Source organism: Budorcas taxicolor, chromosome 25 (assembly GCF_023091745.1).
Source record: "Budorcas taxicolor isolate Tak-1 chromosome 25, Takin1.1, whole genome shotgun sequence".
Classification (NCBI taxonomy): domain Eukaryota; kingdom Metazoa; phylum Chordata; class Mammalia; order Artiodactyla; family Bovidae; genus Budorcas; species Budorcas taxicolor.
In genome coordinates, this window is record NC_068934.1 from 39,506,735 (window position 1) to 39,522,337 (window position 15,603).

At 42.9% G+C, this 15,603-nt stretch overlaps 1 pseudogene; it reads right to left on the minus strand.

Moving 5' to 3' along the window:
• Positions 1-3,613: 3,613 nt before the first annotated feature.
• Positions 3,614-14,299, minus strand: LOC128068562 (pregnancy-associated glycoprotein 1-like; annotated as a pseudogene).
• Positions 14,300-15,603: the final 1,304 nt, after the last annotated feature.

Genomic DNA, 15,603 nt, shown 5'->3' on the forward strand with positions numbered 1-15,603 from the left:
CTTAGGACTATATCTACTGAAAGAAACTAAAGACCTATATATAGAAAACTATAAAACACTGGTGAAAGATATCAAAGAGGACACTAATAGATGGAGAAATATACCATGTTCATGGATTGGAAGAATCAATAGTGTGAAAAATAGTATATTACCCAAAGCAATCTACAGATTCAATGCAATCCCTATCAAGCTACCAATGGTGTTTTTCACAGAGCTAGAACAAATAATTTCACAATCTGTATGGAAATACAAAAAACCTCGAATAGCCAAAGCAATCTTGAGACAGAAGTATGGAACTGGAGGAATCAACCTGCCTGACTTCAGGCTCTACTACAAAGCCACAGTCATCAAGACAATATGGTATTGGCACAAAGACAGAAATATAGATCAATGGAAAAAAATAGAAAGCCCAGAGATAAATCCACACACCTATGGACACCTTATCTTTGACAAAAGAGGCAAGAATATACAATGGAATAAAGACAAGCCCTTTAGCAAGTGGGTGCTTGGAAAACTGGTCAACCACTTGTAAAAGAATGAAACTAGAACACTTTCTAACACCATACACAAAAACAAACTCAAAATGGATTAAAAATCTAAATGTACAACCAGAAACTATAAACTCTTAGAGGAGAACATAGACAAACCCTCTCTGACATAAATCACAGCAGGATCCTCTATGACCGACCTCCCAGAATGTTGGAAATAAAACAAAAATAAACAAATGGGACCTAATTAAACTTTAAAGCTTCTGCACAACAAAGGAAATTATAAGCAAGGTGAAAAGACTGCCTTCAGATTTGGAGAAAATAATAACAAATGAAGCAACTGACAAACAAGTAATCTAAAAAATATGCAAGCAAATCCTGCAGCTCAATTCCAGAAAAATAAACGACCCAATCAAAAAATGGGCCAAAGATCTAAATAGACACTTCTCCTAAGAAGACATATGGATGGTTAACGAACACACGAAAAGATGCTCAACATCACTCGTTAACAGAGAAATACAAATCAAAACCACAATGAGGTACCATTTCATGCCAGTCAGAATGGCTGTGATCCAAAAGTCTACAAGCAATAAATGCTGTAGAGGGTGTGGGGAAAAGGGAATCCTCTTACACTGTTCATGGGAATGCAAACTAGTACAGCCACTATGGAGAACACTGTGGAAATTCCTTAAAAAACTGGAAATAGAACTGCCTTAGGACCCAGCAATCTCACTGCTGGGCATACACATCAAGGAAACCAGAATTGAAAGAGACACGTGTACCCCAATGTCCATCACAGCACTATTTATAATAGCCAGGACACTAAAGCAACCTAGATGTCCATTAGCAGATGAATGGATAAGAAAGCTTTGGTACATATACACAATGGAGTATTACTCAGCCATTAAAAAGAATACATTTGAATCAGTTCTAATGAGGTGGATGATGCTGAAGCCTATTATATAGTGTGAAGTAAGCCAGAGGAAATAAAACACCAATACAGTATACTAACACATATATATGGTATTTAGAAAGATGGTAAAGATAACCCTGTATGCGAGACAGCAAAAGAGACACAGATACATAGAACTGTCTTTTGGACTCTGTTGGAGAGGGAGAGGGTGGGATGATTTGGGAGAATGGCATAGAAACATGTATAGTATCATATAGGAAATGAATCGCCAGTCCAGGTTTGATGCATGATACTGGATGCTTGGGGCTGGTGCACTGGGACGACCCAGAGGGATGGTACGGGGAGGGAGGAGGGAGGAGGGTTCAGGATGGGGAACACGTGTATACCTGTGGCAGATTCATGTTGATGTATGGCAAAACCAATACAATATTTAAAGAAGTTAACCTCCAATTAAAATAAATAAATTTATATTAAAAATACATTAAAAAAGAAATATAAACCCCACTACCTATGAAAAGAAAATGACTGAAACACAAAAGTTAAGGAATTTAACCCTCTGTCCTCAAAAGATTGTGAGGTAATGTGAAATGCTAAAGAAATAGGTAGAGATAACAGTTTGGATAGCTTTAGATAGCTTTCTGTGGTAACCTCTAAATCCCCATGGTTCTGGATGATTTTGACAGAGAATTGTACCCTGAATGGGTTTCTCTTGCTTTGCTTTGAATGTGACATTGGTTATTCAGCCATGTTTGGAAACACCAGGGGGTGATTGGCAATAAAGTTTACTGGTTTTTAAACCCTTCGCTCACCAAAAAGAGTAATAGATACAGCTGGAATAAACTACTCCATCAAAAGATAATATAAAAAATAAATTTAGTTAGCCTTGTTATAAACTGAATAGTATCCCCCAAGTTCACAAGTTGAAGACCCACTGCCAGAACTTTATAATGTGACTGCATTTGAAGATAGGGCCTTTAAAGAGTTTGAAATAAAGGCATATGGGTGGGACCTAATGTAATATGACTGGTGTCGTTAGACGAGAAGGACACAGACAACATAGACAGAGGGAAGAACATGTGAAGACACAGTGAAAAGGCTTCTATCTGTAAACCAAGGAAAAAAGCCTCAGGAAAAACCAACACTGTCAACACTTTGATTTGGGACTTCCAGCCTCCAGAAATGTGAGGGAATAAAGTTCTGTTGACTCAAAAAAAAAAAAAAAAAAAAGAAAGAAAGAAAGAAAGAAAGCCATGGTACATATACACAATGGAGTATTACTCAGCCATTAAAAAGAATACATTTGAATCAGTTCTCATGAGGTGGATGATACTGGAGCCTATTATACAAAGTGAAGTAAGCCAGAAGGAAAAACACCAATACAGTACACTAATGCATATATATGGAATTTAGAAAGATATTAACGATAACCCTGTATACGAGATAGCAAAAGAGACACAGATGTATAGAACAGTCTTTTGGACTCTGTGGGAGAGGGAGAGGGTGGGATGATTTGGGAGAATGGCATTGAAATATGTATAATATATATGAAACAAATCGCCAGTCCAGGTTTGATGCATTTTACAGGATGCTTGGGCCTGGTGCACTGGGATGACCCAGAGGGATGGTACAGGGAGGGAGGTGGGAGGGGGGTTCAGGATGGGGAACACGTGTACACCCATGGCGGATTCACATTGATGTATGGCAAAACCAATGCAATATTGTAAAGCAATTAGCTTCCAATTAAAATAAATAATTTTTTTTTTAATGAGTAATTTCCACCCTGGTGGGTGGGGCCAGAAGTAGACATGGTGCAATTTGAGACTCATGGATTGTTCCCTATAATTCAGACCAGTACTATCAACTCTCTGCAGAAAACTGGAAGGGTATCACCTATACCTTCCTACAGTTCTCTGTATGTAGCTCTCTCCTGTGAACTCTAAATATATAGAGTCATAAGTCTCTCTTCTTGGGGAGACTGTTTGTCTCTGCCTAGGTACACCTTCCATGTATATGTTGGAGACTAATTCTAGAGTTGGGGCAACTGTAGAACTCTCTGCTTGCTCCCTGCCTCAGAAATCCATTCTCGGATGCCAGATGTTTGATGTAAAACAATGCTCTTCACTTGTCTTTTCTGCTTTGGAGTTAGTTGAGACAGGAGGATAAATGTGTCCTTTATTCCTTTATGTTGACTAAAATGGAGGTCCCCCTGCAATCAGAACTCACTGAATGTCTTGTGAATGCTAGGCAATGACCTCTGTGCATGGGTGCAAACTTGATTGAGGATATGTGTTGGGGCCTTAGGGAGCCCCAGTCTTGCTGGAGAAAATGCACATTACAAAAAGTATTTGCTATGTGGTATGTTCAGTTCAATTCAGTCACTCAGTCATGTCCGACTCTGCAACCCTATGGACTGCAGCATGCCAGGGCTCGCTGTTCTTCACAAACTCCTGGAGCTTGGGCAAACTCATGTCCATCGAGTTGGTGATTCCATCCAACCATCTCATCCTCTGTCATCTTCTTCTCCTCCTGCCTTCAAGCTTTCCCAGTAACAGGCCCTTTTCTAATGAGTCAGTTCTTCACATCAGTTGGCCAAAGTATTGGAGGTTCAATTTCAGCATCGGTCCTTTCAATGAATATTCAGGATTGATATCCTTTAGGATGACTGGGTGGATCTCCTTGTAGTCCAAGGGACTGTCAAGAATCTTGTCCAACATCACAGTTCAAAACCATCAATTCTTCATTGCTCACCATTCTTTATGGTGCAACTGTCACATCCATACATGACAACTGGAAAAATCATAGCTTTGATTATACTGAACTTTTTCAGCAAATTAATGTCTCTACATTAAAAAAAAATTGTATAGGTTTGTCATAGCTTTTCTTCAAATGAGCTTCTTAATTTCATGGCTGCAGTCATCATCTGCAGTTATTTTGGAGTCCCCGAACATAAAAAGTCTCTCACTGTTTCCATTGTTTCCCCATCTATTTGTCATGAAGTGATGGGACCAAATGCCATGATCTTCATTTTCTGAATGTGAAGTTTAAACCAGATATTTAACTCTCCTATTTCACTTTCATCAAGAGGCTCTTTAGTTCCTCTTCAATCTCTGCCATGAGGGTAGTGTCTTCTGCATATCCAAGGCTATTGATATTTCTCCCAGCAATCTTGAATCCAGCTTGTGCTTCATCCAGTTGGGCACTTCACATGATGTACTCTGTATATAAGTTAAATTACCAAGGTGACAATATACAGCCTTTATATACTCCTTTCCCGATTTGGAACCAGTCTGCTGTTCCATGTTCAGTTCTAACTGTTGCTTCTTGACCTGCATACAGATTTCTCAGAAGGCAGGTAAGATGGTCTGGTATTCCCATCTCTGTAAGTGCCGGGAGGCAGCAGATAGAGTCCCGCCCGTGGCAAAAGTCATGAGGTTAGGGGGTCTGACAGGCAAAGGCGAGTTGGGCCTTAAGGGAGCCTCACTGAATTTTCTCCAACATCTCCCCTCATAACCAGAGTCTGCCCGCCTTACTGCATTATGCTCTCACCAACTCCTCTGACATCGACAGGGGGCTGTCCCCACCACCTTCCTCTAAAAAGAATTAACTTAGAGCTCCAGTTAACAGTCTTCTGCATATAAAAGGAATGTCTCAGCTTAAATCCTTCTGATAGCTTTAACTTACCTGATTGGTCTGTCCGGATTTTTACAACTACAGGTGATTGTTTACACTCCCCAACCGCGAGAGGCATCTTAAAGATATAGAAAGCTTAAAGCATCTTAAAGATATAGAGCCTTTTATAAAAAGCAAAAAATTATATTGGTGATGGGTTTCACTGTTGAGTCATTGACTGCTTCCAGGCCTCCATATTCTTTATCTTTTAGGCACCTGAAGGATATTAATCAATGTAATTGGGATATAGAAAAAGGAATATAGTAGTTTTGATGTTAGCAACACTAGACTTTTGAGTTAATGAACTTTCTTTTTGTTATAAATCACTGTACTCCTCTTTCCTTGTTATAAATTGTTGTGTCCTTGCTATGTAAGAATGTAACTTCATTTAGTGCTTTCTGAGAGTGGCACCAGACTTTGGGAAGAACAACACTATTAAGGCATATAAGTTTTCTGGTTGACAGACCCTTATCAGAAAAGGGCTGTAAAAGGCTAATAGGCCTTCTGGCCAGAAGATGATGTAAATCACCCAAGACTTGTGTATACAGCTAGGTATTCAGAGAGAAAGCCTGGTCTCGATAAGAGTCAGGGCTGCTGACACTGCATAATTTTGTATTCTCCATTGATCTCTATGTACAAGCGAAAGTATAAAAAGCTTTTCCAGACAATAAAGGATGGGCCAGTTTCTGGAAAGACTGATTCCCCTGTGTCTTCTTTACTCTATTTTCTGGCTGAATTCCCATCTGGGGCATGGAGGCTCGCCATGTCTACTTACTTGCCCTGGCTTCTAACACCCACGTGACAGGGAGCCCAAGGCAGGGCACCCTCCACTATTCAAGTGGGCACCAGTGGCCTACGTAGATGGTGCAAACCTCTTGTCTCAAGGTTTTATTAGCTTTCCACGTAAACCAAGGAATACAGCCTCTTTCTCTCCTCTATTTTCTTAACTGCAAACTCTTTCTTTATCTCTCTCTAAATCTATACATCTCTCTTGCCAAGCCGTCCCTGCTTCAAATTACCCTGGATCCACCGGGGCTGGACCCTGGTAATTTTCCCATTAGTAGGGAATATGAGAGTTCATCCACAACCAAAAAGGGCCAAGATATGAGGTTGACATGAGGAAGGGTGTGGGGGAGTGGTGGACTCAGCGTTGGGGACATAGAGGAATGATAAACAACAAAGTCCTACAGCAAAGCATAAGGAAGTATATTAAATATCCAGTCATATACCACATGAAAAAGAATAAGAAATATATGTCTGTCTGTGTGTGTGTGTGTGTGTGTGTATAACTGAGTCACTTTGCTGTGCAGCAGAAATTAACCCAACACTGAAGATTCTCCCCAGTTCAATGAAATTTTTAGAAAAGAAAAAGAGTGTCCATAGTTCCCCTCTCTCCCTGTTTCTTTACTTCTGACTCCTGCTCCTTGTTTTCTCTGCAGAGACTGCTGGTCCTCCTCCTGCATCCCCACAATCCATACTTTATTAAAAAAACTTTATTTTGTATTGGAGTATAGCTGATTAACGATATTCTGAGTTTCAGGTGGACAGGAAAGTGACTCAATCGTATGTATCCCTGTATCCTGGTCCCAAAGATACCCCTCTCATCCAGGCTGTCATATAACTGAGTGGAATTCCCCATGCTACACATTAACTCATTGTAGGTTATCCATCTTAAATAGAGCAGTGCCCACAACACGTTCTTGAAGACTTAACTTAGGAACTCTGGGAATCCTCCTTTGGCCTGCACTCACCCACTTTGGCCACTCCAGGCTTGGCTGGGTAATGTACTCTGGTTCCCCAGCCCCACCGGCCAGTCTGTAGCCCTCATCACCCTGAGTAAGTCCCCAGTGCCCCAATGCAGAGCACCATGGGATGCCATTTGCATGGAATCCAGGGCAGTTTTCCCTAGAACCAGGCAAACCTCCATATGGCTCCATGAGTTTACAGTTTTAGAATTCCTGAAATTCCATCTCTTCCTCAAAGCCTTCTTTGAGCCCGTCAGCCAGCTCTGAACTCCCCTAGGGAGCTGACATGAAGCCTCCACCCTGTGCTGGGGCTGAGTAGTCACTGTGCACCCTTTATTCACATTAGCATCCAGCCTCCGCACAGAGAGGTCAGGTAGCCTGACTGACAAACGGGGCACCCTACCAGAGCTAGGGGAAGATGCATCTGAGAATTAGGGTGACAATGTAATTTATCATCGAAACAAGGAAAACTGAAAGAAGGGAAGGGAGACTGTTAATCCTTATGGTGGGACAGCACACTGGGAGTGTCCCCAGCCATTCTCCATGTCACATGACTTATTCAAGGACTGCTAGAGCTGACTTTCCGGGTTCATCCATCTGAGGGTTCAGATAGAACTGAAACTCTTTGAGGACTGAGCACCTGAGTGTTCACCTCTCCTTGTGACTCCCACCATGCCAGCATGGTGTGGTGTTCTACATTTATTTCAGGATGATCAGTGTCCCAGACAGCCATTTACTCTCAAGTCATTCGTCTTGTGGGAGGCTCTGGCCAGCCCCAGGGCTCAGCAGCATGTGCAATAGTGCGAGAAGGCCTGAAGAGGGAGCCTTCCTCTCAGCTGCAGCCCAAAGTTTCCTGCAAGTTCCTATTTGAGAACCACCCCTCAGGGTTCTCCCCTCTTCTTGAGGATGGAGGCTTGAGCTGGGACAGGGTAGTTGATACCATTAGTGGTGAAGATATTAGAGGGCAGGGTGTTGACCACAAAACATGAAACGTAGTGATGTTAGAGAGAGAGGGAGAGAGGTTGGCCCTGGAGATACTTCTTGCGTGTGGAGACTGGGAGTGACCCTGGGGCATGATCTTTCACCTCGGAACCTCGTGGCATGGCGCTGGTGAGCTTCTGGATGTTACTGACCAGTCTTCTTGGGCCAAGGATCAGTGATGTCCTGGTATCCACAAGGGCATTGCAGCTGCCAAAACAAACAATAACCTTTCTTTTCATGGAGTTGCTGAGATACATTGTGACAAAGCAGGCATCAAGGTCACTCTGAGTCTCCCCAGAGCTGCCCCCTTCCTGAATGTCTTCTAAACAGCCCTTTGTCTCTTGCCTTCTTTTCCTTTGCTCCTGACACGGCACCTTTCTTGACATTTTTGAATGCAGTACTTGAATACATCAGGCTCTTTTCCACTTTGCCACAAGCTGGTCTTTCTTCCTAAAGGAGCCCCCTGCCCTTTGACTGGCGAATTTCTTCTCATTTTCCAGATTCCAGCTTAATTGTCATGGTTTTAGGGAAGTCTTTCCCCCGGTGTTTATCAGTCTCCTTTCTTGACAGTCTCTGTAGACACTTCCTTATATCTAGCATGTACCAAAATCACAATTCACTATGTGTGTGTCTCAATTCCTGTGCATCTGCCTTCTTAGACGTGAGGGCAAGTTTTATTCTCATTGCCTCCCTAAAGTGCCTGGCACACAGTAGATGCCCAAAGCTTGTCTGTTTAGTGAGTGAATGAAGACTGTGAAAATAATGAATGAGAAACTTCCAGAGAGCTGTATCTGGTGGGGAACAAATAATGGGTCAATCACAGAGTGAAGATGGAGATTTGCGAGGGCAGCAGATTCTCATAGTGGTGGGAGAGAGGGGCTCCTCTGGGAGATGGTGTCTCCCAGCACTGCTCCTACAGCCAGTTCAGACCCTGAGTCCCTGGCCAGGAAATATATGACTAGCCCACAGAAATTCCAAAGGACAGGTCACCTTTTTCCTGTGGGTATCACACAGAATCCTATCAATTATGCCTCTTGTCTATAGGTCACTACTGGATCCCACCTTCCTGGTTCTCTGTTATAGCCCCTGCCCCACTGAGTGCCCATGAACTTGTGGTGTCTTTTTTATTAGGTGCTTTCAAATCTTAAGACTTCAGCAAATCTCTCTACACTTCTCAGTCGTTGCTCCCTTAGGAGACTAGTTCTCCCCATTTGCTCAGGACTTTCCCTGTTTTTAAACTGACATTTATCTGTACTGAGAACTTCCTATGTCCCAGGTAGCCCCGGAAAGTTGGTCATCATATCTCTGTTCAGGTTGGAGGAATTCTCCCTGATCCTCTGTTCAACACGCTGTAAAGTCCTCCATCCATGCTCCATGTCTCACAGAGCAGTAGGTGCAATACTCTCCCAGCTGCACAGACCTCTCCAGACTCTTTTAAGACCCTGGTCAGACCCCTGGTCAGAAGGCCCGGGGATTATGAACCCATTGGTTGTTTGCATATCTATCTGCTTGTGTGTTTTTTTGTATATGTGTTTGTATGTGTGTTTCTATGTGTCTCTGTGAGTGCTTGTGTGTCTCTGACTAGCTATGCATGTTTATATGTGTCTCTGTGTATGTTTATATGTGTCTTCTTATGTGTTTCCATGTGTCTATGTGTCTGCCTGTGTCGTCGTGGGTGGTGTATATGTCTGTGTGACTGTGCGCATGAGAATGTATTTGTGTGTGTCTGCCTGTGTCCATGTACAGTAGTGGAAGCATCACCTGGGCTGACCCTCAGAGGAAGAGGTTACCAGTCCATGTGTACACTCCAGTCACCCACTTTGATCAATGTTATCCAGTTGAGCGCTCCCTGGAAGTAGGATTTATCCACCCCACCAAACATCACCACACTGCCTTTTGTCCTGCATGTGTAGAGAGAAGAGAGTGGGGGGATCCTTGGAAGACAGTAACAGCAGCAGTGTCTGAGAGCTGTGCTGGTCCACCCATCAAGGCCCTAATAAGGTCCCCATGTACAGATGCAGAAATCGAGTCTAGGAATGATTGAGATCCAAACTAATGTCGGTTCCTGGCTAATGAGTGGCACAGAGGAGTTTAGAAGCTGAGTCACCTGGCTGGGCTCCACCCACTATATCTTCTGAAGATGTCCTACCTCCTGCCACCTGAGTTCTCAGACACACTCAGTGGATACAGTGCTGAAGCATAATGGGTTTCTCCTTGTCCAGATTGTCATTTTTCAGGAAAATCAAACCCTGGGAGTTCTAAGGATGTGGTTTCAGGTCACCCAGAGTTGGCTCTGCTGGCCTGTGACCCCTGCTGTCCAAAGGGCCCCACACTAGAAGGGACCACATCTCTGCTCTCTACATGTGTGCCTTCAGCAAGGCCCTTGCTGTCTGCTCCTCAGTTTCCTCATATGTCTCATGAGCTAATCAGACCACCTGTTGTGTGGCGTTGTTGCAGGATTAAACCAATTATTATCTGAAATGCAAGGAACAGTCTGTGAATATAAATGTGGATGCTTTTCCCCCCTCTTCTCGCTAACAGCAAAATGAACCTTGAACTGCTCATGGCCAGAGGAGCTGCAAGTCCACACCTCAAGCCACTCTCTGGGTTAGCTAATCCATTTGCTCATGTGTCACCATGGGCATTGCCTCCCCATGCAGAGGATCCTGTGGGTAGGATGGCCAATGTCTATGGGAGTCAGGCTAGGAACGTCCTGCCAGATGGTCCTGCATCTGTTTTGCAAGCAGGTATCACTCCGCAGCCAGTCCTGACTCAAATTTTCTTTACATGTTACCCGAATAGTGTCATAAACAAGAAATACCTTCATGCTCTCAGATCCATAGGTGATCGTGAAGGTCTCTTGGGTAGTTCAGAAGGTAGAAGACTTGTAATGTCTGAACCTAACTTGTGTAGCTGCAGACACAAGACATGAGTCTCATCAGGTGCCAAGGGTGGAAACAAGGTGACAGGGCAAGTGAAGGATGGTCCGGGTATGGGGTGTCTGTACTCACAAAAAGCTGGACTGGGGCAAAAGTGGGAGGGCACCCACAAGTCAGATAAGCCTGTGTCAAAGATAACCTGGAAATCTTGAGGGGGTGTTCCAATAGTAATGTTACAGTCAAAGAGCATCTACAGGGAGAAGGAGGGAGTGTGGGTTAGTGCAGAACTGTCTACCCTCAAATAACACACTGGTGTCTCCCTCTGGGTGCTATATATGTCTTGAGATCACTTTCCAACCACTGTGAAACTCACAGAATTGATCACAGAGGTGCTCATTTTTGATATTTTTTTCATATGCTACATTGTATGCAGGATATTGATTCTATGACGAGGTGTTGAAGTGGTACCTCTTGCATTGGAAGCACAGAGGCATAACCACTGGACCTCTAGGACCATTGGACACCCAGAGAAGTCCTGGTGCCTTCATTTGAGAAACTCTGTAGTCTCTTCAAACACAGCCTTAGCACCCTTTTCTCCAGGAGGTCCTTCTAGATCAACCCCAACAACTCCCTCTAAATTCTGACCACATCCAATCAACAACAAATATGTGACCCTTTCATGTGACATGTGTTTACTCTTTGCCTATCTCTCAGGGTCACATGCTCATTCTTGAAAACAACATAAGCCCTTTTTCTAATCTAAAAACAGTAACCACTGTGTTAGACTCTGATGGCCTTACATGAAATACAGGTTCATTAACTTTTTACTGCTGTGGTTCTTGCATCTGTGGAAACTGAATTCCTCTGCCTGGTTATTCACAATTGTTTTGCAGTCGGTTCTACCTTCTGATCAGAGATGGTTCACTCTTCATCTGTAACTAGTTGACTCCCTCAGTTCAGAAGGAACTGCTGCTGCTAATTCACTTCAGTAGTGTCCGATTCTGTGCAACCCCATAGACAGCAGCCCACCAGGCTCCACCGTCCCAGAGATTCTCCAGGCAAGAACACTTGAGTGGGTTGCAATTTCCTTCTCCAATTCACGAAAGCAAAAAGTGAAAATGAAGTTGCTCAGTCATGTCTGATTCTTAGCGACCCCATGGACTGCAGCCTACCATGCCTCTCCATCCTTGGCAAGAGAATGGAAGTGGGTTGTCATTGCCTTCTGCTCAGAAGAAACAATCTCCCTCAAACTAATGACACATCTTTGACACATAAATGGATGTTTACCTGCCACCTGGCAATTTTTGGGCCCAGCCACCAAGATCAAGAGTTGAGGATGATAGTGTCTTCTCCTCTGTCTGGGGCCACAGTTGCCCAGTGTTTCTGCCTCTTGCAGGTGCCCCAGCCCCAACACCTCACGTGGTATCTCCAGAAGAGCCCCAGTGCTAGGCTAGAGCACCAGGGGATGCTTGGAGCACCTCCCAAAACACTCACATCCATGATGTTCCTCAGGGAGTGAATAGTTATATTAGAGCCACGAGAAGAAATCTGAGACAGTCTGTAAGTGTGTTCCTTGAGGAAATTGTCCACAATGTTTTTTTTCACTTAATGTATTTCTCATGGTCTTCACTTTCCTTAAAGGTATTCTTTCACCGAACATTTGACAAAGAAAACAAAAAAGATCCTACAATTAGCTGTCAGTGTTAAGCTATAACTGTCATTGCAATGGCACTGTGTATTTTCTAATCATTTTTATGAGTCACCTTATTATAAGAATTTTATGCATATTCCATGGCAAAGACATAGGTTTGAATAAAGATTCTGTTCTGTAATATTGGGTAAGCCATAGGACCATGTGCGGTCTCATTCTCCCCTTCGATAAAATGGTGGAATGTAACGATTCAAACCCTCCAAATAGAATATCTTGGGGATAAGTGAAGTGATGGATATAAGGTACCTGATAAATAGGAAGTCTCAACAATGACAACCATTGGCACTGCTGTTGCCATCCCACTGTATCCTTATCATAGAAGCTCAGGGAAGGAGGTAGAGGGGGATTCCTATCCTCTTTTACAAGGGAGGAATTTGAAATGCAAGAAGCTTGTGAATTGGCTGTGATCACAGTGCTTGTCAGATATAAAACAGTGTATAAGTAGCTCTCCCAATCTTTCTCCAAGTTGAAAGAGAAGAGAGAGTTGAAAAAAGAATCCAGGAGATAGGGAACAAGTTCAGGAAATGTAGAAAGTTAAAAGAAAACACCACAGAGAGAAATCCACTCACAGAGACTTCCAAAGGGATGGAGAGATTAGTGATAGTGATACAAAATGCAGACATAGACATATACACAATGAAGCATAGAGGGAACAAAGAGGTCATGCTAAATAAAAGGTAGAAAAGTGCTATTCCACAGGACCAAACCTACATCTGCATTGACTGTGCACTGAACAATTGCAAAGCATTCCAATTTCAATAGGTCATGACCTGATTGGACCCCAGAGTTGTGTAAATATGCAAATCTACACCAAGAACCTTGGGTCCCACATTTCCTATAGTTAAGTACTTAGCAGGAAAGGGTTGAACTTTAAGATTGTCAGGGAACTATTCCATTCTGTTCTAAACCTGACGAGTAGAAGAATAATCAGATGGAAAGAAAAATCACAGAAAGGAAGACGATGTGGCTTACAGTCTCCATTCATACATGACTCTCCAATCTGAGGAGGCCACTGGCCCAAGGAGGACAAGCCACTTCACACTTCTTTCCTGGTTCCAAGGACTCAGGGAAGTTCAGGTTCTTAGTATGTAGTGGTGACCAGGAGCCCCTAGTTATATATGCTCTGGCATGCCCTAGTTTAGCCCTTTAGGCCAATAACAGGTCTGAAAAAAAAACACAAAGGTCTCGATAAAACCTTTATCTTCATCAGTGTCCTTGGCGAGTGGACTTTGAAGCTTCTCAGAATACAGAGCATTGAACTGTAACCTCTTCCTTGAAGTTTGACTGGAAAATCAAACTGATCTGCATGGACACCTAAGAAGATGGAGAACCTTGCCTACTTGGAGAAAAAAAACTGTTAAGAACATCATAAAAATGGATACTAAGGGCCATGCTCGACATTCGTCAATTCATGTCATCTTCCTAGCCACTTCATGAGATATGCATTACAGTTTTCATTGGAGAGGAGATTGCTAGGAGGATAAGTTGTCAAATGGCAAAGTGAAGACTTCAGGGACAGCCTAGGGACACGCAACTGGCTTTAGGTAGTGGGTCTAATGGCAGACATCAGGGACACTTATATTGCCAGTCTACGTCAAAGATTTAGGGCAGAGCAGTACTTCATATCTATTTTTTCAGTATGGGAAGAAATGTCATATGCATCCACAAGATATTTTATAGCATCCAACAAATGTACAAGGAAGAACTGTGTGCTAGGCTCTGAGTTAAAGGTTTCAAAGTCAAAGTTGATGAAGACAAAAGTAGTCTTTATCTTAAGAGTGCTAGCAGTCTAGTTCTCACAAAGTCATGGCCCCCAGAGTAAGGAGATATGATACTAGGACTAGGTGGCCATGTTGAACCATGGGCCGCACAGACTTTGCCATTGGGAGCAGCCTTTCCTCCACTTCACCCATGCTGGAAAGCAAGCCAGTTGGCCATGTTTTCAAGCGAATCAGAAGTTTGGATATTTATGTACAATCTACTGATTTTAATGTTAGCAACCATTTTTTTTTTTTTCCCCCAAAAAAACAATGGGAATGAAATCTCCACAGCGATGTGCTGGAATCAGCCTTCAGTCTCTGCAGGTTTTTATTTCTCACCTAGAGTTGCGAGTGCAGTGGGGACAGAGAGGAATTTAATTCATGTTGGTTGATTTAAAAAGACACTGAATGCATATTCAACATCTGTGTTTCCTTTCTATTTATAAAGAAAGAACATCAGGGGCATACAAGCCAACAAAGTTTAACGCTCTGCAATTATTCAGTGCAAAGTCAATGCAGATGTAGGTGTGGTCCTGTGGAATAACACTTTTCTACCTTTTATTTAGCATGACCTCTTTGATCCCTCTCTACTTCAGTGTGTATATGTCTATGTCTGAATCTCTGTATCACTATCACTTATCTCTCCATCCCTTTGGAAGTCTCTGTGAGTGGATTTCTCTCTGTGGTGTTTTCTTTTAACTTTCTACATTTCCTGCTGAAGATAAATGGATATATTTCTGATATAATTTCCCCTAGGGTATATGTCATGAAAAATTTTGTCTGCCATACCAAACATAGAAAAGAAAAAAAAAAATTGAAATGCCTTCACAATTAAAGAAGACAAAACAACTGTGGCCGCCAAAGTAAAGACAATAGTGTTTAATGACTCATTCATGACTCCCAGGGCCTATTCCTGCATAAGATATATCCATGCCTGTCCCTTGAATACAACAGGAAACTCTCCTGTTGCTAGGTGTGTTTAGATGGAGAACTGTGACTTAATCCTCATGTTTGCATGTTGTTTAATGGCACCCCACTCCAGTACTCTTGCTTGGAAAATCCCATGGATGGAAGAGCCTGGTAAGCTGCAATCCACGGGGTCGCTAAGAGTTGGGCATGACTGAGCGACTTCACTTTCACTTTTCGCTTTCATGCATTGGAGAAGGAAATGGGAACCCACTCCAGTGTTCTTGCCTGAAGAATCTCAGGAACGGGGAGCTTGGTGGGCTGCTGTCTATGGGGTCACACAGAGTCGGACACAACTGAAGAGACTAGCAGTAGCATGGCTGTTAAATCCAAACAGGGGGAATATGACATCACTGACAAATGACACACATATATGCCCTTTAAACTATGGTGTTGGAGAAGACTCTTGAGAGTCCCTTGGACTGCAAGTAGATCAAACCAGTCCATCCTAAAAAATAATCAGTCCTGAATATTTCCTGGAAGGACTGATG